At 44.7% G+C, this 24,158-nt stretch overlaps 1 protein-coding gene across 3 annotated transcripts in view; it reads right to left on the reverse strand.

Moving 5' to 3' along the window:
- C7H3orf70 (chromosome 7 C3orf70 homolog) overlaps nucleotides 1-24,158 on the reverse strand; it is a 188,052-nt gene that overhangs the window by 49,119 nt on the left and 114,775 nt on the right. The window lies entirely within an intron of this gene.

The following is a 24,158-nucleotide window of genomic DNA, read 5'->3' on the forward strand; positions in this document are numbered from 1 at the left end:
TGTCAGATGCAGCAGACGATTCAGTAAGGCTCACAGCAAGAACCACAGCCCTGGTCAATTCAGCCAGAAGAGGAATCTGGGTGAAAACATGGCAGGGAGATACCCCGTCTAAATCGAAGTTATGTAGTATTCCGTGTGAAGGGGGTTTATTGTTTGGGACCAAGTTGGAAGAAACACTTGATAGATCTACTGATAAAAAGAAAAATTTCCCTTATAAAAGAAAGACTTTCCGCCCTAAACGTTCCTTTCGTGTTTCAGGGAAAAGCGAACAGGAAAATTAGGGGAACCAAAGAAGGAGATGGCTTCCCAACAAGTCTCTCCCGTATACCATTGCAGGTCAATCGACAAAGCAATGACGCCAGGATCCCAGGGGGGGGGGGGGGGGGGGGGGGGCAGACTAGCTCATTTTTTCGAGCAGTAGCAGGTAACGTTCAGAAACAGGTGGCTGTTGGACATTATTCTCCAAGGGTACAAAATAGAATTTATAGCCCGCACCACCTTCTCAGTTTTTGATAACCCCTTCCCCAAGAGCTTCAGTTCAGGCACAGGCCCTCCAGACAAAAGTGAACTTACTGTTGGAGAAAAAAGTTATACGGAAAGTACCAAAATGCCAAGGAAGACTAGGCTTCTACTCTCCAGTATTCCTAATAAAGAAACCACAGGGAAGCTACAGATTGCTCCTGATGAGTCATCATTGACGAAACTAGTCGGGCGGAGTTAACCACAGAGGAAGACGCTGAGCCATGTGGATGTTTTATGTGATATGCGCATTTTAATACGAGTCTTGTGAGTGCACTTTTAACCACTTGAGGACCTAGGGCTTTACCCCCCTTAAGGACCGGCCACTTTTTTTCCATTCAGACCACTGCAGCTTTCACGGTTTATTGCTCGCTCATACAACCTACCACCTAAATGAATTTTGGCTCCTTTTCTTGTAACTGATAAAGCTTTCTTTTGGTGCTATTTGATTGCTCCTGCGATTTTTACTTTTTATTATATTCATCAAAAAAGACATGAATTTTGGCAAAAAAATGATTTTTTTAACTTTCTGTGCTGACATTTTTCAAATAAAGTAAAATTTCTGTATACATGCAGCGCGAAAAATGTGGACAAACATGTTTTTGATAAAAAAACCCCATTCAGCCTATATTTATTGGTTTGGGTAAAAGTTATAGTGTTTACAAACTATGGTGCAAAAAGTGAATTTTCCCATTTTCAAGCATCTATGACTTTTCTGACCGCCTGTCATGTTTCATGAGGGGCTAGAATTCCAGGATAGTATAAATACCCCCCAAATGACCCCATTTTGGAAAGAAGACATCCCAAAGTATTCACTGAGAGGCATAGTGAGTTCATAGAAGATATTATTTTTTGTCACAAGTAAGCGGAAAATGACACTTTGTGACAAAAAAAAAAAAAAAAAGTTTCCATTTCTTCTAACTTGCACCAAAAAAAAATGAAATCTGCCATGGACTCACCATGCCCCTCTCTGAATACCTTGAAGTGTCTACTTTCCAAAATGGGGTCATTTGTGGGGTGTGTTTACTGTCCTCACATTTTGGGGGGTGCTAATTTGTAAGCACCCCTGTAAAGCCTAAAGGTGCTCATTGGACTTTGGGCCACTTAGCGCAGTTAGGGTGCAAAAAAGTGCCACACATGTGGTATTGCCGTACTCAGTAGAAGTAGTATAATGTGTTTTGGGGTGTATTTTTACACATACCGATGCTGGGTGGGAGAAATATCTCTGTAAATGACAATGTTTTCATTTTTTTTACACACAATTGTCCATTTACAGAGATCTTTCTCCCACTCAGCATGGGTATGTGTAAAAATACACCCCAAAACACATTATACTACTTCTCCTGAGTACGGCGATACCACATGTGTGGCACTTTTTTGCACCCTAACTGCGCTAAGGGGCCCAAAGTCCAATGAGTAACTTTAGGATTTCACAGGTCATTTTCAGACATTTGTTTTCAAGACTACTCCTCACGGTTCAGGGCCCCTAAAATGCCAGGGCAGTATAGGAACCCCACAAATGACCCCATTTTAGAAAGAAGACACCCCAAGGTATTCCGTTAGTAGTACGGTGAGTTCATAGAAGATTTTATTTTTTGTCACAAGTTAGCGGAAAATGACACTTTCTGAAAAAAAACAATAAAAATCAATTTCCGCTAACTTGTGACAAAAAATAAAATCTTCTATGAACTCACCGTACTACTAACAGAATACCTTGGGGTGTCTTCTTTCTAAAATGGATTCATTTGTGGGGTTCCTATACTGTCCTGGCATTTTAGGGGCCCTAAACCGTGAGGAGTAGTCTTGAAACAAAATTTCTCAAAATGACCTGTGAAATCCTAAAGGTACTCATTGGACTTTGGGCCCCTTAGCGCAGTTAGGGTGCAAAAAAGTGCCACACATGTGGTATCGCCGTACTCGGGAGAAGTAGTACAATGTGTTTTGGGGTGTATTTTTACACATACCCATGCTGGGTGGGAGAAATAACTCTGTAAATGGACAATTGTGTGTAAAAAAATCAAAAGATTGTCATTTACAGAGGTATTTCTCCCACCCAGCATGGGTATGTGTAAAAATACACCCCAAAACACATTATACTACTTCTCCCGAGTACGGCAATACCACATGTGTGGCACTTTTTTGCACCCTAACTGCGCTAAGGGGCCCAAAGTCCAATGAGTACCTTTAGGATTTCACAGGTCATTTTTGTTTCAAGACTACTCCTCACGGTTTAGGGCCCCTAAAATGCCAGGGCAGTATAGGAACCCCACAAATGACCCCATTTGAGAAAGAAGACACCCCAAGGTATTCCGTTAGGAGTATGGTGAGTTCATAGAAGTTTTTATTTTTTTGTCACAAGTTAGCAGAAATTGATTTTAATTGTTTTTTTTCACAAAGTGTCATTTTCCGCTAACTTGTGACAAAAAATAAAATCTTCTATGAACTCGCCATACTCCTAACGGAATACCTTTGGGTGTCTTCTCTCTAGAATGGGGTCATTTGTGGGGTTCCTATACTGCCCTGGCATTTTAGGGGCCCTAAACCGTGAGGAGTAGTCTTGAAACCAAATGTCGCAAAATTACCTGTGAAATCCTAAAGGTACTCATTGGACTTTGGGCCCCTTAGCATACTTAGGGTGTAAAAAAGTGCCACACATGTGGTACCGCCGTACTCAGGAGAAGTAGTATAATGTGTTTTGGGGTGTATTTTTACACATACCCATGCTGGGTGGGAGAAATATCTCTGTAAATGACAATTGTTTGATTTTTTTTACACACAATTGTCCATTTACAGAGAGATTTCTCCCACCCAGCATGGGTATGTGTAAAAATACACCCCAAAACACATTATACTACTTCTCCTGAGTACGGCGGTACCACATGTGTGACACTTTTTTGCAGCCTAGGTGCGCTAAGGGGCCCAACGTCCTATTTACAGGTCATTTTGAGGCATTTGTTTTCTAGACTACTCCTCGCGGTTTAGGGCCCCTAAAATGCCAGGGCAGTATAGGAACCCCACAAGTGACCCCATTTTAGAAAGAAGACACCCCAAGGTATTCCGTTTGGTGTATGGCGAGTTCATAGAAGATTTTATTTTTTGTCACAAGTTAGTGAAAAATGACACTTTGTGAAAAAAAAACAATAAAAATCAATTTCCGCTAACTTTTGACAAATAATAAAATCTTCTATGAATAACAGAATACCTTGGGGTGTCTTTTTTTCTAAAATGGGGTCACTTGTGGGGTTCCTATACCGCCCTGGCATTTTACGGGCCCAAAACCGTGAGTAGTCTGGAAACCAAATGTCTCAAAATGACTGTTCAGGGGTATAAGCATCTGCAAATTTTGATGACAGGTGGTCTATGAGGGGGCGAATTTTGTGGAACCGGTCATAAGCAGGGTGGCCTTTTAGATGACAGGTTGTATTGGGCCTGATCTGATGGATAGGAGTGCTAGGGGGGTGACAGGAGGTGATTGATGGGTGTCTCAGGGGGTGGTTAGAGGGGAAAATAGATGCAATCAATGCACTGGGGAGGTGATCGGAAGGGGGTCTGAGGGGGATCTGAGGGTTTGGCCGAGTGATCAGGAGCCTACACGGGGCAAATTAGGGCCTGATCTGATGGGTAGGTGTGCTAGGGGGTAACAGGAGGTGATTGATGGGTGTCTCAAGGTGTGATTAAAGGGGGGAATAGATGCAAGCAATGCACTGGCGAGGTGATCAGGACTGGGGTCTGAGGGCGTTCTGAGGGTGTGGGCGGGTGATTGAGTGCCCTAGGGGCAGATAGGGGTCTAATCTGATAGGTAGCAGTGACAGGGGGTGATTGATAGGTAATTAGTGGGTGTTTAGGGTGGAGAACAGATGTAAACACTGCACTTGGGAGGTGATCGGACGTCGGATCAGCGGGCGATTTATTGGTGTGGGTGGGTGATCAGATTGCCCGCAAGGGGCAGGTTAGGGGCTGATTGATGGGTGGCAGTGACAGGGGGTGATTGATGGGTGGCAGTGACAGGGGGTGATTGATGGGTGATTGATGGGTGATTGATAGGTGATTGATAGGTGATTGACAGGTAATTAGTGGGTTATTACAGGGGAGAACAGATGTAAATATTGCACTGGCGAATTGATAAGGGGGGGTCTAAGGGCAATCTGAGCGTGTAGGCGGGTGATTGGGTGCCCGCAAGAGGCAGATTAGGGTCTGATCTGATGGGTAACAGTGACAGGTGGTGATAGGGGGTGATTGATGGGTAATTAGTGGGTGTTTAGGGTAGAGAATAGATGTAAACACTGCACTTGGGAGGTGATCGGACGTCGGATCTGCGGGCGATCTATTGGTGTGGGTGGGTGATCAGATTGCCCGCAAGGGGCAGGTTAGGGGCTGATTGATGGGTGGCAGTGACAGGGGGTGATTGATGGGTGGCAGTGACAGGGGGTGATTGACAGGTGATTGACAGGTGATCAGTGGGTTATTACAGGAAAGAACAGATGTAAGTAATGTGCTGGCGAATTGATAAGGGGGGGTCTGAGGGCAATCTGAGCGTGTGGGCGGGTGATTGGGTGCCCGCAAGGGGCAGATTAGGGTCTAATCTGATGGGTAACAGTGACAGGTGGTGATAGGCGGTGATTGATGGGTGATTGATGGGTAATAAGTGGGTGTTTAGGGTAGAGAATAGATGTAAACACTGCGCTTGGGTGGTGATCTGATGTCGGATCTGCGGGCGATTTATTGGTGTGGGTGGGTGATCAGATTGCCCGCAAGGGGCAGGTTAGGGGCTGATTGATGGGTGCCAGTGACAGGGGGTGATTGATGGGTGATTGATGGGTGATTGACGGGTGATTGACAGGTGATCAGGGGGATAGATGCATACAGTACACAGGGGGGGGGGGGGGGTAGGGGGGGGGTCTGGGGAGAATCTGAGGGGTGGGGGGGTGATCAGGAGGGGGCAGGGGGGGGATAAAAAAAATAGCGTTGACAGATAGTGACAGGGAGTGATTGATGGGTGATTAGGGGGGTGATTGGGTGCAAACAGGGGTCTGGGGGGTGGGCAGGGGGGGTCCTGATGGGTGCTGTGGGCGATCTGGGGCGGGGGGGGGCGAAATCAGTGTGCTTGGGTGCAGACTAGGGTGGCTGCAGCCTGCCCTGGTGGTCCCTCGGACACTGGGACCACCAGGGCAGGAGGCAGCCTGTATAATACACTTTGTAAACATTACAAAGTGTATTATACACTTTGTATGCGGCGATCGCGGACTTAACATCCCGCCGGCGCTTCCGTATGGCCGGCATGATGTTGCGGCGGGTGAGCGGCGCCAGGCGGAGGCGGAGGATCGCGTCACGCATGACGCGATCGCTCCGCCCATGCCCCTACAAGGACCGCCGCCTTTGGGCATGAGCTGGTCCTTGTGGGGTCTACTTCTTGGCCGCCTCTGTGCGTTAGGCGGTCGGGAAGTGGTCAATTACTTTTTATTTGGATTAAAAACAGTATTACGCTATGTAAGTCTCTGTCTAAGTTTAGAGTGCTGAGGAAGTTTCTCAAACTGCAAAACAGATGCAAGGTGGTTCTACAAAACGCTTATGCTGGTCTAACTGGGTCAGCCACGCTGTCTGGTAAGAGGCTATATGTTGTAGCTTGAGAGTGCCTGCATGTGGAGGAAGATTAAGGTGTTGGGCCACGTTTTGTGAGATCGTGTTTGCTGAGCACTTTGTGGTGAGGATATCAAACATACTACGCCATAGAGGCTTTTCTCTCCTTTTATACATGGTTTGGATACGGTTGAAGATACACAGGAGGATCCATTGAGGTTTACTGGCTGGGCCGCATGTGTTGTATGCCAACTGTTACAATTGGCATGGCTATCTGGTGAGCATAATCGTTTCTCTAGAAAAGAATAACATCTGATGATATATCAAGTATTAAGAATCACCAAATTGGGACTTTGTGCTGGATTTAGAGTTTTTTAAAATTTAGGACTTTCAAACTTGGACTTTTGCCGGTTCAATATTGTAAATTAATTTATCTCTGGAATTGGTTTTTGAACAAACCAACCCCTTATACACAGTCCAGAGGCTGTGAAGGAAGATCTGAGATAGTTTTTTAGGTTGGGTCGTGTATACTAGGCCATTCGATACTTAAGGGTTACAACTTATTGTTTGCATCTTGTCCACTTTTGGATTTAAACTAGTTAGGAGTTCTGTATATGGCATGATTAATCTGTTATAAACCCTGTTGAGTGCTAACATCAATTTTAACATAAAAAATCCTATTCAGGGCATACACTCCCTGCTGATTACAGCGCACCAGGCGGAGCAGACTTACTGCTCCAAGAGCGGTAACAACGTCTACGTTATACCCGAGGAGCGCACTTTTCTTCCTTCCATAATATAAGCTACAGATTTATCTTAAACCTAAAAAGATTGAACATGGCAGTAAGATACAGAAAGGTTTGGATGGACAACATTCGCTCAGTATTAAATCTGCTACAAGAAAACTGTTATTTGACATCCTTGGATCTAAAGGATGCTTACCTGCACTTACCGATTCACCTGGAATCACAGCAGTTCCTGAGATATGCAGTGGTGTTACAAGGCGAGGTAAGACACTTTCAGTTCGTAGCCCTCCCCTTTGGGTTGTCATCTGCTCCATGGCTGTTCACAAAGATCATGGCAGAAGTCTTAGCAGGGCTCAGTCTTCAGTCTATGCAGATAATTTCTTATTTGGATGATTTGCTTGTTTGGGGTCCGTTGGCTGAATTAGTGGGTTCCCAGACTGAGTTCACTCTAGATTTTCTGCAGTCCCTGGGGTGGTTAATTAAGTGGGATAAGTCATCTTTACAATCTCTCCAAAAGATGGAATTTTTGGGGTTTGAGATATGTACCACTAATAAGAGACTTTTCCTACCTGACAGGAAATCTTCACTGTTGTTAAAGTCTATTCTCTCTTTTCAGAAGCTGAAAACAATATCTCTGAAGAAAGCGATGGCTTTATTGGGAACACTGACATCATCCTTTCCGGCAATACAGTGGGGTCAACTACACTCCAGAAGCCTCCAATGTTGGATCCTGTCCAAATGGGACAAGCGTCTCTCGTCTCTAGACAAAAGACTTCTGATTCCTTGGAGTGTCAAGCAGTCACTCCTTTGGTGGACGGAGCCACAACATCTTTTAACTGGAAATCTTTGGGAGTTTCCAGTCCAGTGCATCATAACAACGGATGCGAGCTCTTGGGGGTGGGCAGCTCATCTGGAAACCCTGACAACTCAGGGGCAATGGTCAAACAGGATCAGCAACAGATCATCGAACAGCAGAGAGTTGCAATCGGTCTGGGAAGCCATGCGAGCATTCGAGGGGCAGATCTACCAAGCCCATGTGACGGTACGTACAGACAACAGTACAGTGGTGGCGTACATAAATCATCAAGGAGGCACCAGGAGAAGGTTTCTGCAACATCAGGCTTCAAAGATTCTGCATTGGTCAGAGCACAATCTCAGGTTTCTAAAGGCGGTTCACCTGAAGGGGACATTAAATTGTTTAGCGGATTACCTGAGCAGATGCAATCTGTCTCAAGACGAGTGGAGTTTCAACGACCAGGTGTTTCTTCAGATAACAGAGTACTGGATGGTTCCACAGGTAGACTTATTCGCCAGGAAAAGCAATGCGAAGTGCCGACTGTTCTGCTCCATATGTCCCCGAGACGAACCATGGGCAGTAGATGCCTTCTCGATCAGCTGGAGTCATCACAGAATGTACATTTTTCCGCCTCTACATTTGATTTCAAGAGTACTGAACAAGATCTATTGAGACCGGGCACAAGCGATTGTGGTGGTCCCATACTGGCCAAAAAGGCCGTGGTTTGCTCTGCTACGATGATTAGCTACGGATCATCTAATCCTTCCGGAACAAGTGGATTGGTTGACTCAGGGACCAGCAGTCCATCCCAATCTGAGCCTCCTTCATCTTTCTGCATGGAGCCTGAATGGCGAATACTAAAAAGTAAAGGGTTTTTGTAACGATTGTGGAATCGTCTCCGTGGTCAGCGCACCAGACGTGCGCTGACACGGCGGATTTCCTCCACAAACGTATAAATTTGCAGGAACCCAGCAGTAGGTGCAATGCACCTGCAGAGGGAAATTCCTGTCGGCAGGTGGAGCTGTGGAGTGCAGAGTAACAGCTCCTCTGCCCCACCACACACGCCAGACAGGAATTGCACGAAGGGAAGAAACGCAATCGCAAGAGAAGCGATTGAGAGTGAGCACCGAGACAGATTGTGTGTGTGTGCATAAAATTAGTCGCCAACCCGCGACTGTGCACACACCACAGCAGACAAGAAGCAGGAACGCGATCGCAAGAGGTGCGATCGCCAGACGTGACACAAGGTTACAATTGCAGGTAGAAGGAGGCACTCAAAAGGCGTATAAACGTAGTTTATTCCGCAAGCAGCTAACACAACATGTTTCGGGGTTTCCCCCTTTCTCAAGTGTACACTTGAGAAAGGGGGAAACCCCGAAACATGTTGTGTTAGCTGCTTGCGGAATAAACTACGTTTATACGCCTTTTGAGTGCCTCCTTCTACCTGCAATTGGATTCTGTCTTAGTGGAAGTGGTGACCCACTGAAGGATTGAGCACCGGCGGACCAGGCAGGGAGTCCTGGGAGAGTGACTGCTTTAGCATACACTTTATTGCTTGGGTGACACAAGGTTACAGCAAGGCGGAGCACGAGAGTAGCAAAGGCACAGCAAATAATACAATAAGGAAATACGGAAAATAACAAACGCTAGCTTACCGCGAACACCGCACTCATTCGCAACAGTGCACGCGGTTATGCGCGGTCTCCACGTGATAAGCACAATAGAGACAAGCACGCCTAACTAACCATTAACAGACAAACATGAAACAGAGGACACGAGCGCTTGCTTAACGGTTACCTCACCGAGCCTCCAGCAAGCGCAGCAGACAAGACAGACACACGAAAACAGGGACAAGCGACAGAAGGATCCCCAGCGCTAGCGAAAAGTGGCTAGCGCGATCCCAGAAGACAGAACAGAAGGATCCCCAGCGCTAGCGAAAAGGAGCTAGCGCGATCCCAGGAGACAGAGTAACAGAACAGAAGGATCCCCAGCGCTAGCGAAAAGTGGCTAGCGCGATCCAAACACACGGCAGACAGAACAGATGAGGTAGGCAGAAACAACCGCTGTTCCAACCTACACTCCAGACTCAATCAGAAGGATCCACAGCCGCTAACGCTAGGGCTTGTGCGATCCAAACACAAGACAGACGGAACAGGCAAAACAGATAATGCAATCCTAACTGCACTAGGGAACCTGCCTAGTGCATTCCCACAAATTACACTAAGATAACTTTAACAAACGGAAATGGCTGACACTCCAGGAGTGTCCATCAGGAACAGACCATGAATGGGAAATGTCCAGCAAAGCATTCTGGGAGCAGAATGCTTTTATAGTGCCAGTCATCAAAAGAAGGCAGGTAACGGATTTGCATGACTAATGTATGCAAATCCCTCAGCAACACAAGCTGCACAACTGACAGAAGGTCTCCTTTCCAGAGTCCTGCAGCAAGCAAACCTAAACAATGGTCAAAAGGCTGCCCGCCTGCGCAGGCAGCTGAGCGGATTCTCACAGTACCCCCCCTCCTAGGGTCGAATTCCAGACGACCCTCAAAACTGATATCTCCAAACCACTCTAACAGAAGACTCATGAAGGTCGGGGCAGCCCGACAAGGTCCAATTCCAGAGTCAGTCCACCCGAAACCGACCTCATCGGAAACAGAAGCCACCGAAACATGCCCATCAGTACTACCAGTCTCAGTATAACACCCATCAGGACTGTGAACGCCAGAGAAGAAGCCATCGACACCCTCCAGACAATACCCACCACCTTCCAAGGAGCGTCCGAAAATACCAAATCTGCCACAAAACCTGTCCGAAGTGTCTCTTTCAAAACAAAAGCCGCTGTTGATCGTATTCAGGGTACCAAGCAAAACTTCTCTCGGAATCTCCCAGAACGCCTTGAAGCTCCGCAGAGATTCCAAGAAGCCAGAACGCTCACCAGGCTCACATGGAGAGCTACCAAGCACCCCCATGGAACCTATGACATTTCCAGATTCAGAATTAGCAGGACACCCCTCAAGATCAGGACTTTCAGGGACCACTTCTGGGCATGCAAGCAGGCAGGCTAAATCAGAACATGTCTCCACCGAGGAAGCATCTGAGTACGCTGGTAACCGAGGTACACTTGGGCTTTCTGGGTCACAGAGCACACTGGGGTACACCAGCACAGGAGAAACCTCAGGACATGTTGGGGAACTGCCAACCTCAGAGTCCGGCACGACAAGACCAAAACCAGTACCGGGCAGAGAATCATCATTAGTGGCGGTCACAGGCACTGGACTTTCAAAAGAAGACTCGGATATAAATTCAGAAATTTCTGTGACAATAATATCATCATTGACTACATATGAGTGAAGCTCCATCAGAGCTGAAAAGGTAGCCAGCAAGGCAGCAATGCCTACTGAAGAGGGCAACACCTCAGAAGGACTTGGGGGGCAGGAGACGTCTGCTACAAGTTCTGCACCCTTTGGGCGGAACTCGGAGATCTCCAGGAGGTCAGACAGGACCTGAGGAACATCCTTTTTCAAGTTTCCTAAGAAGGCTTCTGAACTATCCATGTTACAGGGCAAATCTTGAACTTTATTTTGTGAACCGGGCAGATGTCCTAGGGAAGGTTCCACCATAAACTGAGACTGAATTTCATCATCAGGACAGAGATACACAGAAATATCTAGTGAAACTAACTCTGGCCTTCTGAGTTTCGTTTCACTGCAGGGAAATTCCTCCATAGCAGTCAAACCAGACTGTAATTCCAAAATAGCAGAGAAACAGGTAACAATGGTTGCAATACCTAGACGAGCCTCTAGGGACACTGCAGGAGATTCTAAACAAGGTAATATTGACTCATCCAGAATACTGGGTGGAGAGTCAGTACTTACTTCAGAATCAGACTCGCAAATGTCAATGCGAGTGGACATAATGTCTTTATTCATGATACAGGGCAGGCTCAGAGACATCTTCTCTGGACAGAGCAAAGGTGCTTCAGTATCAGGTTCACGAAACCAAAGTGCTGTCTCACTCTTAGACTCGGCTAACGATGTCGAATCCGAGGAGACAGAACGCAAAATTTGCGAATCCACAATCGCTTTAGGTTGCGAAACCGAACACTCCAAAGACAGGGATTCTGAGGTCTCCAGGCTGGATTGCTGGATCTCAGAAACGCCAGCTGACAATGTACCTTTACAAACGTCCCCTGAATGACGTACACGTAATTCATTCAGAATCATTTTCCACATACAAATCAGCGGACTCACAAAGTCAAATTCACACCCCTTTTTTTCTCTTAAGGCGGATGCATAACTTATACATGCTCTCAAGACAGATTCACTTTTGGCAATGTAGTACTCACAAAACGACTCTGAATCGTTCTCCAATTCATACGACAACGCTTCGAGCTGTTTTTTCTGGAACGGGGGCTCCCATTCACACCTGACTAGGTCTGAGCATTCATACTGAACAATGTTAGGGGAAGTTGTGACAACAACATGAGGAATCATATTAATTTTACTCTTGAAACTGCATAGTTTGGGAATTTTCCCCATAGCAAGATCATAGATGGAGGATCTTAAAGTAGTACTGAGAGAAGAAGATCTGCTTCTACATGACAAGGGATCCCACAAATCATTGACAAAACTGACACACTCACGCCGATCACAATCGACAGGAACATCTGAGAAACAGGCATCAGATCGCACAGATTTAACCTCTAAACAAACTGGAGAAACTCCATCAGAATTCACGCAGGTGTCCACAGTCGAGGCACACCCATTCATTTCAGGTCGCACAGTGTCCAAACTCACTTGCTTTACCCCAGAAGGACAGGAATAATCATGTGACAATGGTGTCTCTTTATTGGAAATAATTGGTTGGTGTGTGTGCAATTCGTCCAAAATAGTCTGCCACACATAAATCACCAGATCCACATCACACTCATCACATTCATCAGAATCGATCAAAAGGTACATAGAGTCGAGACAATCATTCAGGTCATCCGCGCTCTTTGCGATATAAAAATCGCAAAAGGCTTTCCAATCGAAATCAAACTCTTCCAACAAGGCCCCAATCTCCCATGAGGCAAATGGCGGTTCAAACAACCCAGTATCTAGGTAATCTCCATATGGGTTGGGGTCAGGAACGAGGACAGACTTTTTAACTGCTTTAATGTAGTGTGCGATCCTACCTATAATAGGATCCACATATGCCTTTGCCTCAGGCAATGACATCTGAAAAAAATCGAAGGTTCCCTCTGCCCTGGGAATTTTGGTTGGGCTGGACATTCTGTAACGATTGCGGAATCGTCTCCGTGGTCAGCGCACCAGACGTGCGCTGACACGGCGGATTTCCTCCACAAACGTATAAATTTGCAGGAACCCAGCAGTAGGTGCAATGCACCTGCAGAGGGAAATTCCTGTCGGCAGGTGGAGCTGTGGAGTGCAGAGTAACAGCTCCTCTGCCCCACCACACACGCCAGACAGGAATTGCACGAAGGGAAGAAACGCAATCGCAAGAGAAGCGATTGAGAGTGAGCACCGAGACAGATTGTGTGTGTGTGCATAAAATTAGTCGCCAACCCGCGACTGTGCACACACCACAGCAGACAAGAAGCAGGAACACGATCGCGAGAGGTGCGATCGCCAGACGTGACACAAGGTTACAGCAAGGCGGAGCACGAGAGTAGCAAAGGCACAGCAAATAATACAATAAGGAAATACGGAAAATAACAAACGCTAGCTAACCGCGAACACCGCACTCATTCGCAACAGTGCACGCGGTTATGCGCGGTCTCCACGTGATAAGCACAATAGAGACAAGCACGCCTAACTAACCATTAACAGACAAACATGAAACAGAGGACACGAGCGCTTGCTTAACGGTTACCTCACCGAGCCTCCAGCAAGCGCAGCAGACAAGACAGACACACGAAAACAGGGACAAGCGACAGAAGGATCCCCAGCGCTAGCGAAAAGTGGCTAGCGCGATCCCAGAAGACAGAACAGAAGGATCCCCAGCGCTAGCGAAAAGTAGCTAGCGCGATCCCAGGAGACAGAGTAACAGAACAGAAGGATCCCCAGCGCTAGCGAAAAGTGGCTAGCGCGATCCAAACACACGGCAGACAGAACAGATGAGGTAGGCAGAAACAACCAACCTACACTCCAGACTCAATCAGAAGGATCCACAGCCGCTAACGCTAGGGCTTGTGCGATCCAAACACAAGACAGACGGAACAGGCAAAACAGATAATGCAATCCTAACTGCACTAGGGAACCTGCCTAGTGCATTCCCACAAATTACACTAAGATAACTTTAACAAACGGGAATGGCTGACACTCCAGGAGTGTCCATCAGGAACAGACCATGAAAGGGAAATGTCCAGCAAAGCATTCTGGGAGCAGAATGCTTTTATAGTGCCAGTCATCAAAAGAAGGCAGGTAACGGATTTGCATGACTAATGTATGCAAATCCCTCAGCAACACAAGCTGCACAACTGACAGAAGGTCTCCTTTCCAGAGTCCTGCAGCAAGCAAACCTAAACAATGGTCAAAAGGCTGCCCGCCTGCGCAGGCAGCTGAGCGGATTCTCACAGTTTTCTAATAAACTGGCAGAAACACTTTTACAAAGCAAAAAGAAAGTGACAAGGCAGATATACTATAAAGCCTAGAAAATATACAATAACTGGTGTGAGTTGAATTCTAGAGACACCTGTCAATCCAATTCTGTGTTGGAGTTTCTTCAAAGTGGATTCCAGAACGGACTAAGTATAAGCATGTTAAAGGTACAAGTTTCAGCATTAACTGTATTTCTTGACAGAAAGTTGGCAGAGGAGGAATATATCATCAGGTTCTTTAGAGCACTCAAAAGACTTCGACCTTCTGTTCAGAGCAGAGTGCCTTCCTGGGATCTGAACACAGTGTTACAGGGCCTATGTGAATCACCCTTTGAAACACTATCGGAAAGTTCAGATAAGCATTTAACTATCAAAATGGCCTTCCTTCTAGCAATAACTTCATCCAGAAGAGTAGGTGAATTACAGGCATTATCAATCCTAGAACCATATTGTGTAATAAGTGACGACAGAATTACTCTGCGACTGGATACCCCTTTTCTACCAAAGGTAGTTTCAAAATTTCACAGGTCTCAAGAAATTGTCCTGCCTTCCTTTTGCAATAAACCTTCAAATCAGAAAGAGCAGAAATTGCATTGTCTGCACGTCAGAAGATGTTTACTGGAGTATTTTCACCGTACTGAGTCTTGGAGGAATTCCAACGCTTTATTGATAATATTTGCGGGGAAATTCAGCGGTAAACAGGCCTCAAAAGCAACCATAGCCAGATGGATCAAGCAGGCTATTGCTTTATCTTATGCTCAACAAGGCAAACAGCTGGCTTTTAAGGTCAAGGCGCATTCTACCCGAGCTGTATCAACGTCCTGGGCAGAGAGGGCAGGAACATCACTTGAGCAAATTTGTAAGGCAGCCACCTGGTCGAGCCATAATACCTTTGTAAAACACTACAGGCTTGATGTTTTGTCTAGTGCTGACTTAAGTTTCGGCAGAAAAGTATTGCAGGCTGTAGTCCCTCCCTAAAAATTATATCTTGTCTATCATATCAGGGTTGCTGTCCTGAGACGTTCTGGGAAAGCCAAAGTTACTTACGGTAATTTATTTTCCAGAAGTCGTAAGGCCAGCACCCTTACTACCCACCGCTATTCTTATTAAAAGTTATTGAAGCATCATTATGTGTGGAGTCTTTTTTATTAACTGAGGTGGTAAGGACATGACGCTATATATATATATATATATATATATATATATATATATATATATATATATATGTGTGTGTGTGTGTTCCCTGCCTATCTAATTATGCAAATTGTTTAATCTGGTTCCTGTCCAGTGTGTGTGGAGGGAGACAAGTCTCAGGGTTGCTGTCCTTCCGACTTCTGGAAAAGAAATTACCGTAAGTAATTTTGGCTTTACAGCATATAATATACTAACACAATGTTTTTTTTTTTTTAGTAAAACAGCATTCAAAGGGTTACATCACAGGGCTGGCTCTTTCTTCTGCAGGGAGAACCCGCATCTGAACTGCTGTTAAGCTTATTTTGTGTACACATTCTTTACTTGATACATTTATGTAAACATTCTCTGGCTGTGCAGGACTTCAGCTGATGAGTCCTGGGGTGAAACACAGGTCAGAAATCTCTGGTGGCTGCATTCACAACAGAATTACAACAGCTATGAATAAAATACACCAGCAGCTATACAAATAAATTAACTGAACTTTGGGAAGTTATAATGTCTAAATGAATAATAATACTTGTGCACAAAAGCAAATATGATAATTGTATAGGTTATAAAAAGTAGGAAAAAACATGTTGAAAATTTTGTCAGAGTTTTAAACCGCTTTAAGTGGTCTGCCTATTTAGCTCTTTGACTGTAGCCATGGGAATAAGAGTTCACGTAGTTAATTCACAGTTTTGACAACTATAGCCATAGCTCAAACATAACTGAGTGGGAGGGTTTTGCCAGGAAAAAAAATGCTTATCATTAACACAGCTGCAGAGATAGTGCAATTCAGGAAAAAGATGCTTGAAACAAATTAGAGAAGACATTTTTTTCTAACAATCTTTTAAAGCAGCAATAGCAAATAAGGTATTTCGTTGAGGAAAGGCACCTAATGTATCACAGATTTATTGTTTAAAAGTTTTCAGCTAATGTAAACTAGGCAGTAAAACAGTGATAAGAAACTCTAAAACAGAGCAAGTCCCCTGACTGCCAGAAAATGGCCTAGTCTATTGGTAATACCTGTTATTAAACCAAAAAGCAAACAGAAATGAAGATTTATTGCAAATATAAAATCATCCTTATTGTGTTAACTGTAGCTGGTGGTACCATGAATTTGTTCACTTCACACTGATATAATGTAGCTCTCAGCTGCAGGGCAAGCAGAGGAGCCATCTGCTAAGCTCCCAGTGGAGGGAAAAAAGAGAAAATATTGTTTCCTTCCTTTGAGGGACAACGATTTTTATAGCTCTTTATATTTTCTCCTGACATCTCTTTTTTTTTTCCTCCAAAAGCAGCTGCAACTTCGAAATTATCAGATCCTTCTTTGTTACAGAATGCTTTAGAAGAGTCATACAGCACACAATACATTTGTGACCCCTAATATTGTGAATACCAAGCTTTGACCTCAAACAGGAAGCAATAATCCACTGCCTCCATCATATTGGTACTCTGAGGTTGAGACATCCACACTGTCGATCAGTAATATGGTCTCAGTGGCCTCAATTCACGGAGCATTATCAAACGTTTATCAAACACTTTATCAAACGTTTGATAATTTACCTCATGGGTAAAATCTCATTTTAAATTCACTAAGGTGTTATATATTTATCGAATGTTTTACCGCTAAAACGTTCAACAAATATATAACACCTTAGTGAGATTTTACCCATGAGGTAAATTATCAAACATTTGATAAAGTGTTTGATAAACGTTTGATAATGCTCCGTGAATTGAGGCCAGTGTTAATTATAAAAGCAAATACACACATACACCTTACAATCAAAATGTAACAAAGGCTAAGGGCCCTTTTACAAGTAACCACTTAAGGACCACAGGCTTTACCCCCCCTCCCCCCCCCAGTGATCAAGCTATTTTTTTTTACTAATTAGGCCAGTGCAGCTTTAAGGCCTAGCTGCAAGGCCATACAATTTAGCACACAAATGACCCCCCACCCCACCCTCCCTTTTCTGATTGCTGCTGGGGTGTTTGTTTATTTTTTTTATAAATATTTATTTGATTTTTGTTAAATACATTTTGCTAGCTTTTTTTTTATAATTTTCTTCCTCCCTCCCTCCCCCTGCCAGCCAATTACAGCGATCGACTTTCATAGGCTTCAGCCTATGACAGCAGATTGCTTCTCTGCCTCCAAAGGGGACAGTCGTGTCACACGGCTGTCCCCAGTACAGTGCTGCCATAGATCGCAGCGCTGTACCATGTAAATAGTCTAACAGTTTCCTATCGGCGATCGCCGCTGTGAGACTGATGGCGGAGTGGAGCGCGATCTCCTGCAAAACCCCGCCCCAGGACTTCACGCCTATTGGCATTGAGCGGTCCTGGGGCTGCCGCCGTGTCCGCGCTAATTGGCGTGGAGCAGTCATATAATGGTTAATACGTTGTTATGCGTTAGTGTTTGTTAGTATGTGCCAGCACTGCATTGTGAAAAAGATTTCAGTTAAAACGCGTATAGTGGGAACCGTGCCATAGGAAAACATGGACATTACTTTGAAAATCAGTTTTCTTTCAGTTATAACTGACAGCAACTTATTAAGTGTAAAAGGGGTCTAATGTGCTCGTTTTGCATTGTGCCACTAATAAAAAAAAAATTGGTATATCCAAGGACTGTTTCAATCAATCTCAGGCCTGGAATCCAACTAGGAGTGCTTTTCTGAGCGCTTTGTGATTTGAAAAGCTCTTGCTAATGCAATGCTATGGGTGTGATCCCACTAGAGCGATGTCATTTTATAAAAATTCCCCACAGCATTGCATTAGCAAGAGCTTTTTCAAATTACTAGCACTTAGAAAAGGCTGCTAGTGGGTTTGAGCTCTCAAGCAGATTTAAACGTTGGTGGTGGGTTTTGTGAGCCCACACATATTTACACTAAAAAATTGAGTGCATAACTGAACATAATTATTTGAAGGTCGACTTTTTTTGTTTTAAAAACACTTTTCTTTTATTGGTCGGATGAAATATGCAAATTTTTTTGAGATAGGAATTTGGGGTTTTCATGAGCTGTATGCCAAAATCATCAATATTAAAACAATAAAAGGCTTGAACTACTTCAGTTGTGTGTATTTGAATCTAAAATATATGAAAGTCTAATGTTTATCAGTATATTACAGAAAATAATGAACTTTATCACAATATGCTAATTTTTTGAGAAGATCCTGTATGTGCATGGTGCACATGGATACATTACGTTAGCTCCCTTGTGCGATTGGTAAGATGCACTATCTGTCCCAGGAGAGGACTTCAGGATGTGTGCTCCTAATCCATTGATAGGTTTGATGCAATGAATGTGTTTGCATGTCTGCACTATGCATGTTACAGGGCCAGAGTTAGGACACCTATGTTTACCTGGGTACTTCTGCGCAGTATAGGTGACTAAGCATAAGAATGCATTCTTCTGTGAACTAAGACCCCGGCTTTTAACTTAGCTGTAGGGATAACAGTTGTGCCTGGATCAGTGAATCTGTGAATGCATTTGTTTGAACATTTGCAGCGAGAGTGCGAAGGGTTAATAGATTTTTGCTGTTTTCTAGCCACACCCCCTTCAGCACCTCCCTTTCTTTAATAACTTATTTAATGTCCTAACTAGAGGCGATGTGCCTGGATATATGTCTTTTTTTCTTGGTACTGACCCATGTGGCTAGGGTCTAATTCAGTGCACTCCCTCCTTCCCCTGTATGTGTTTGTCAGCATGCACACAGCTTATGCTGGTGTATGTGCATAGTGCACATGGATACATTACGTTAGCTCCCTTGTGCAATTGGTAAGATGCACTATATGTCCCAGGAGAGGACTTCAGGATGTGTGCTCCTAATCCATTGATAGGTTTGATGCAATGAATGTGTTTGCATGTCTACACTATGCATGTTACAGAGCCAGAGTTAGGACACCTATGTTTACCTGGGTACTTCTGAGCAGTATAGGTGACTAAGCATAAGAATGCATTCTTCTGTGAACTAAGACCCCGGCTTTTAACTTCGCTGTAGGGATAACAGTTGTGCCTGGATGAGTGAATCTGTGAATGCATTTGTTTGAACATTTGCATGCGAGAGTGCGAAGGGTTAATAGACTTTTGCTGTTTTCTAGCCACACCCCCTTCAGCACCCCCCTTTCTTTAATAACTTATTGAATGTCCTAACTAGAGACGATGTGCCTGGATATGTGTACATATTTACACTAAGTACAGTACATACATACAATTTCCCTTGCCCAGCAGAGATCGGGGCTTGATCCCTCGGCCAACATATTTGCTTTACTTGGATGCTCCTGATTACAGGTGAACAGAAAACCAAGTGAGTCCACTAGGTTTCTAGAGGAACAGGGGTCCTTGTGCAAGAGGGGAGGGATGAGTGTGGGAAGGAGGGGGTAGGGAAAAGCAGTGATAAGGAAAAGCTCTGATGTGTCTAAGTGTAATGGGTATATTTCAAACCTGCTGATTAGGTAAAAAATCCAGTGTTCAACAATCATATATTGTGAAAAGCATAAACTCATGGGTCCCCTAAATGGGGTAGTCAAAATCCCCAGACCCAGGACTTAATGTCAACATCTGTGAACAAAGCTGAAATATAAATACATAAACTGTATGAACCCCAAATAGGGAAAGAACAGGGAATAATTGCATAACATGGGATAAAGGAATGCAGAGGAAAAGGGGAGAAGAAAAAAGTGGGAGAGGGGAATCAAGGAAGGGGAGGTGAAGGAAGGATACCCGCTCTCCTCCTCTTCTGATTGATTGCTGCCATAGCTTTGAGCCTTGTCCAAATTCTCTTTACTGTTTTTCATACTGGCTTGAGCCAGGATTCAAACCTTGGTTAAGGGCTCAAACACGACTTCAAAGGCAACCAATATACCAAAGAGGTACATATGTGGCAAGGAGATGGTGGCTGGAGCATCTATCTGAATGACCACTCTTATGGTGGCTATATACCTGTCGGTCTGCCACCAGATTGACCATCAGATAGATCGCTCTCTGATCGAGAGGGTTCTATTACCTTCCTACACACTGCTATTGGAAATGGTCCAAGTACTGCTATAACCCTGCCGGCCGACCCCCTCAAGTTACCCCCTCCCCATATTCGTGGTGAGAGTTGAACGTTCACCTGTCATGCCAACGCGAAGCCTTGCCTCCTTGAGTTTTAGGCATTTTCAGTTGTCACCGCAATTGTATGTACCGTGTTACACCAGCCAATGTAGTGAGGTCACTAAACTGGCCGGGGGTCTGTGGGTCTGTTGGTCATCAGGAACATGAACCCTGTAACTGGCTTTTACCCAATCGAGCCCTTGCAACCAAGATTTTCCAACATGCCCTATTGGTCCTTTTGACCAATTTTGGCAAAAAGTAGATTGAAGCGATCGATCGGGTGGCCATGCTACGATATTGATGTAAAAAATCAGTACATAGCAAAGAAATGAACAGCACTACTTAAATAAAAACAGATAAGTGCCTACCTGCAAGAAAGTGCAATCCTCACTTGTGGGATAAAATACACACCCAGCATACACATAACCTGTCTACCACTGGAAGATATTGGTTTCCTGTAACAGCTTGCATGCAACTTGTTAAGTACTCATCCCTCCCACTGCGGAGAAGTCATCTCCCTATGGGAGGAGACCTAACACTAACTAAATCCTAACCTATGCCTATGCATAGCCTGGGTGCGCTACCAAGTAAAATCAAAAATTGCGCAAAAAGTGGATCAGCGCATCACCAGGCCGCCTCAGAAATGCCTAGAATCAGAGGTGCGCAGAGCCCCCCCCCCCAGAAACTGCAAACGCACCTTGAACCCAAAAAGAAGCTCTGCATATGCACCAAAAGCAAGGCTGCTAAGTGGGAGCAGCTGACCAAAAATGAATTAAATTAGTACATAGCAGAGAAATGAACAGCGCTACTTAAATAAAAACAGACAAGTGCCTACCTGCAAGAGAGTGCAAGCCCCACTTGTGGGATAAAATACACACCCAGCATACACATAACCTGTCTACCACTGGAGGATGTTGGTTTCCTGTAACAGCTTGCATGCAACTTGTTAAGTTGTAAAAAATCAAGCAATGTACGGGCACCCTGAAAGTGTAACAACATGGACATTGTACTTAGGACTTCTGTAGCCCAAACGTGCTGTGTGAGGTTATCATCAGAGGGATATAAAGTATTTTGTGAGGTTATTATCAAAGGGATATTCCTGAAGTGGTTCTACACTATGGAGCAGAGCAATTGTTATTTTCTGTCCTTCACAGAAAATTTCCTAAAGTACAGTTTATGTAAATTAGGCATGATAGGCAGAAAACGACATTAATATACTTTAAAGTATGATTGAAGGTAAACAAGATTATTAAAAAAAATACTTAGCCTTGAAGTCAGCAATTATGTATCACGCAGGAGATATTAGCTGTCATTAGCGGTCTTCCTAGTGTATGTTCAGTAATTAGCGCTAATGCAATTCCTATCTACAGGATCAAGACCTTAACCACTCTTTCCCCAAAGGCACTCATGCATACTTATGTACAAGCACACAGTTACACTGGCTAAAATGTAATAATACTTGACAGCAAGCTCATGCTGCACTGCATGAAACTTAATTGAGTGTGTGAAAGAAATGATTGCATTTTTTTTTATTTACATGAATACAGTGCTTTGGAATTTGCTAAACAAAAGATTGTGTTTCCACTGACTTTTTTCTTGTAGCCATGTACTATTGTCCCAGGCTCCATTCATCGCAGGGTAGAAAGAGCTGATTTAGCACTAAAAATACATTCACTGAACACAATGGTAGCAAAACTCATGCACTATCTTCTGAAAGTACAATGATAGTGCACCAAATTTACCAAGACATAACCAAAGAAAAAAAAACATATGAGGATATCATAGTTGATTCAGAAACCTTGAAATAGATTCATTTAAAAAAAGACCAGTTATTAAAAGGTAAGAATTTGTCTGGGTTATATCAGATCAGAAAAAAAGGTTGCCGAACTAGTGAGTGTTATGGCTGCAGTTGCAAGCAGCACCCTCTTCCCTCCTTTTCTGCTGAGGTGACTGAGTTGTTGCTATGGTGATGTGTCTATTCAACAGATGGAGGAAGGGGGGGAGTTGAATCAAAACACAGGCAGAGTGTATCCTGGCCAGCAATGATTATATGTGCCAATTAGCTGGAGATAAGCAAGCCTGTACTGCTCTGTCCAGTGAAAGTAAACTTTTTTACACACAGGGAATGCTTGAGAACACTTTCAAATGTTCTTTTATGTACCTAACGGTAGTTACTGAATTTTTAGTGTTAGGAGTATAATTCCACTTTAAAGTAACAATCAATAATGTGATCATTCAGAATCAAGTGGGCCCACCAGTTTCTCTGTTTTTAAACAATATAATGTGATAATCTGACTTACCTTGGGAGGGGGATGCCTCTGGGTTCCCCCATTCTCCCCAGCAGAGGGGATCCAGTGCTGGCTCCCCCGAAAATCCCCTTGTCGCCAAAGGCAAGCATGCACACTAGCGGCTTTCCGCTCAGGCTCTGGTGGTAATGTCTGATCCTGATCAGGTCCACTCTACTGTGCAGACGTGAGCCATTTGCACTCGCACAGTAGAGAAGACCTGATCAGCTCGCTATTTCCACTGGAGACAAAACGGCAATCTGCTAGTGTGCTTGCGCACAGCAGCAATTGAGATTGTTTATTTTTGTTCGGACGCAAGCACTGTAATGGGGCTGCAGGGGAGGATGATGGAAGCCTCATTAGGATCCAGAGGCTTCCCCCTTCCAAGGTTAGTATCTTTTTTATTATTTTGAAATGTCAGGTTTGCTTTAAAGGACAACTGTAACAAGAGGGATATGGAGGCTGCCATATTTATTCTCTTTTAAACAATACCAGTTGCCTGGCAGTCCTACTGATCCTCTGCCTCTAATACATTTAGCCATAGACCATGAACAAGCATGCAGCAGATCAGGTGTTTCTGACATTATTATCAGATCTGACAAGATTAGCTGCATGCTTGTTTCTGGTGTGATTCAGTCACTACTGCAGCCAAATAGACCAGCAGGGCTGCCAGGCAACTGGTATTGTTTAACCTCCTTGCCGGTTATCCCGAGCTCAGCTCGGAGTAACCTGCGCAGGAAGATTTCTCAGGCCCCGCTGGGCCGATTTGCATAATTTTTTTTCCTACACGCAGCTAGCACTTTTCTAGCTGCGTGTGGTACGCGATCGCCGCCGCTACCCGCTGATTCGCTGCTACCCGCCGCGCCGAGCCACCCCTCCAAGACCCCTGCGCAGCCTGTCCAATCAGTGCCAGGCAGCGCTGAGGGGTGGATCGGGATTCCCTCTGACGTCCCGACGTCCATGACGTCGGGGACGTCATCCCGCCCCATCGCCATGGCGACCGAGGAAGCCCTGCAGGATATCCCGTTCTGAAAGGGATTTCCTGCTTACTCTGATCGCCAGAGGCGATCGGAGTGGGTGGGGGGATGTGTTGCCGATCCTGCTTGTCTGACTCTCCTACCCTCACCAGTGAGCTTAGTGCTGGTGAGGGACTCTCAGTTTAGTAATCACCTGCTCCTCAGGTTGATAGCTGCAGTACATTCTTAATCACCTGCTCCTCAGGTTGATAGCTGCAGTACAGTCTTAATCACCTGCTCCTCAGGTTGATAGCTGCAGTACAGTCTTAATCACCTGCTCCTCAGGTTGATAGCTGTAGTACAGTCTTAATCACCTGCTCCTCAGGTTGATAGCTGCAGTACAGTCTTAA

This window comes from Hyperolius riggenbachi, chromosome 7 (genome assembly GCF_040937935.1).
Source record: "Hyperolius riggenbachi isolate aHypRig1 chromosome 7, aHypRig1.pri, whole genome shotgun sequence".
In the NCBI taxonomy this organism is placed as follows: domain Eukaryota; kingdom Metazoa; phylum Chordata; class Amphibia; order Anura; family Hyperoliidae; genus Hyperolius; species Hyperolius riggenbachi.